The sequence below is a fragment of the Mya arenaria genome, chromosome 16 (assembly GCF_026914265.1).
Source record: "Mya arenaria isolate MELC-2E11 chromosome 16, ASM2691426v1".
Classification (NCBI taxonomy): Eukaryota; Metazoa; Mollusca; class Bivalvia; order Myida; family Myidae; genus Mya; species Mya arenaria.
The window spans coordinates 29457290-29460707 of NC_069137.1; positions in this window are offsets into that span (position 1 = coordinate 29457290).

Here is a 3418-nt window from a genome sequence, read left to right on the forward strand (position 1 = left end):
TTAATCTGTATACTATCAATGGTCTATTCCACACGACCTTTGGTCTAAGAGTCATTAGTTGAAATCTGTATACTATCAATGGTCTATTCCACACGACCTTTGTCTAAGAGTCATTAGTTGAAATCTGTATACTATCAATGGTCTATTCCACACGACCTTTGTCTAAGAGTCATTAGTGAAATCTGTATACTATCAATGGTCTATTCCACACGACCTTTGTCTAAGAGTCATTAGTTGAAATCTGTATACTATCAATGGTCTATTCCACACGACCTTTGTCTAAGAGTCATTAGTTGAAATCTGTATACTATCAATGGTCTATTCCACACGACCTTTGTCTAAGAGTCATTAGTTGAAATCTGTATACTATCAATGGTCTATTCCACACGACCTTTGGTCTAAGAGTCATTAGTTGAAATCTGTATACTATCAATGGACTATCCATACGATCTTTGGTCTAAGAGTCATTAGTTGAAATCTGTATACTATCAATGGACTATTCCACACGACTTTTGTCTAAGAGTCATTAGTTGAAATCTGTATACTATCAATGGTCTATTCCACACGACCTTTGTCTAAGAGTCATTAGTTGAAATCTGTATAATATCAATGGTCTATTCCGTACGACCTTTTTCTAAGAGTCATTAGTTGAAATCTGTATACTATCAATGGTCTATTCCACACGACCTTTGTCTAAGAGTCATTAGTTGAAATCTGTATACTATCAATAGTCTATTCCACACGACCTTTGTCTAAGAGTCATAAGTTGAAATCTGTATACTATCAATGGTCTATTCCATACGACCTTTGGTCTAAGAATCATTAGTTGAAATCTGTGTACTATCAATGGTCTATTCCACACGACCTTTGTCTAAGAGTCATTAGTTGAAATCTGTATACTATCAATGGTCTATTCCACACGACCTTTGTCTAAGAGTCATTAGTTCAAATCTGTATACTATCAATGGTCTATTCCACCCGACCTTTGTCTAAGAGTCATTACTTGAAATCTGTATACTATCAATGGTCTATTCCACACGACCTTTGTCTAAGAGTCATAAGTTGAAATCTGTATACTATCAATGGTCTATTCCATACGACCTTTGTCTAAGAGTCATTAGTTGAAATCTGTATACTATCAATGGTCTATTCCACACGACCTTTGTCTAAGAGTCATTAGTTGAAATCTGTATACTATCAATGGTCTATTCCACACGACCTTTGTCTAAGAGTCATAAGTTGAAATCTGTATACTATCAATGGTCTATTCCACACGACCTTTGTCTAAGAGTCATTAGTTGAAATCTGTATACTATCAATGGTCTATTCCACACGACCTTTGTCTAAGAGTCATTAGTTCAAATCTGTATACTATCAATGGTCTATTCCACACGACCTTTGTCTAAGAGTCATTAGTTGAAATCTGTATACTATCAATGGTCTATTCCACACGACCTTTGTCTAAGAGTCATTAGTTGAAATCTGTATACTATCAATGGTCTATTCCACACGACCTTTGGTCTAAGAGTCATTAGTTGAAATCTGTATACTATCAATGGACTATTCCATACGACCTTTGGTCTAAGAGTCATTAGTTGAAATCTGTATACTTTGTCTAAGAGTCATAAGTTGAAATCTGTATACTATCAATGGTCTATTCCACACGACCTTTGTCTAAGAGTCATTAGTTGAAATCTGTATACTATCAATGGTCTATTCCATACGACTTTTGTCTAAGAGTCATTAGTTGAAATCTGTATACTATCAATGGACTATTCCACACGACCTTTGGTCTAAGAGTCATTAGTTGAAATCTGTATACCATCAATGGACTATTCCGTACGACCTTTGTCTAAGAGTCATTAGTTGAAATCTGTATACTATCAATGGTCTATTCCACACGACCTTTGTCTAAGAGTCATTAGTTGAAATCTGTATACTATCAATGGTCTATTCCACACGACCTTTGTCTAAGAGTCATTAGTTGAAATCTGTATACTATCAATGGTCTATTCCACCCGACCTTTGTCTAAGAGTCATTAGTTGAAATCTGTATACTATCAATGGTCTATTCCACACGACCTTTGTCTAAGAGTCATAAGTTGAAATCTGTATACTATCAATGGTCTATTCCACACGACCTTTGTCTAAGAGTCATAAGTTGAAATCTGTATACTATCAATGGTCTATTCCACACGACCTTTGTCTAAGAGTCATTAGTTGAAATCTGTATACTATCAATGGTCTATTCCACACGACCTTTGTCTAAGAGTCATTAGTTGAAATCTGTATACTATCAATGGTCTATTCCACACGACCTTTGGTCTAAGAGTCATTAGTTGAAATCTGTATACTATCAATGGACTATTCCATACGACCTTTGGTCTAAGAGTCATTAGTTGAAATCTGTATACTTTGTCTAAGAGTCATAAGTTGAAATCTGTATACTATCAATGGTCTATTCTACACGACCTTTTTCTAAGAGTCATTAGTTGAAATCTGTATACTATCAATGGTCTATTCCATACGACTTTTGTCTAAGAGTCATTAGTTGAAATCTGTATACTATCAATGGACTATTCCACACGACCTTTGGTCTAAGAGTCATTAGTTGAAATCTGTATACCATCAATGGACTATTCCGTACGACCTTTGTCTAAGAGTCATTAGTTGAAATCTGTATACTATCAATGGTCTATTCCACACGACCTTTGTCTAAGAGTCATTAGTTGAAATCTGTATACTATCAATGGTCTATTCCACACGACCTTTGTCTAAGAGTCATTAGTTGAAATCTGTATACTATCAATGGTCTATTCCACCCGACCTTTGTCTAAGAGTCATTAGTTGAAATCTGTATACTATCAATGGTCTATTCCACACGACCTTTGTCTAAGAGTCATAAGTTGAAATCTGTATACTATCAATGGTCTATTCCACACGACCTTTGTCTAAGAGTCATAAGTTGAAATCTGTATGCTATCAATGGTCTATTCCACACGACCTTTGTCTAAGAGTCATTAGTTGAAATCTGTATACTATCAATGGTCTATTCCACACGACCTTTGTCTAAGAGTCATTAGTTGAAATCTGTATACTATCAATGGTCTATTCCACACGACCTTTGGTCTAAGTGTCATTAGTTGAAATCTGTATACTATCAATGGACTATTCCATACGACCTTTGGTCTAAGAGTCATTAGTTGAAATCTGTATACTATCAATGGACTATTCCACACGACCTTTGTCTAAGAGTCATAAGTTGAAATCTGTATACTATCAATGGTCTATTCCACACGACCTTTGTCTAAGAGTCATTAGTTGAAATCTGTATACTATCAATGGTCTATTCCACACGACCTTTGGTCTAAGAGTCATTAGTTGAAATCTGTATACTATCAATGGTCTATTCCACACG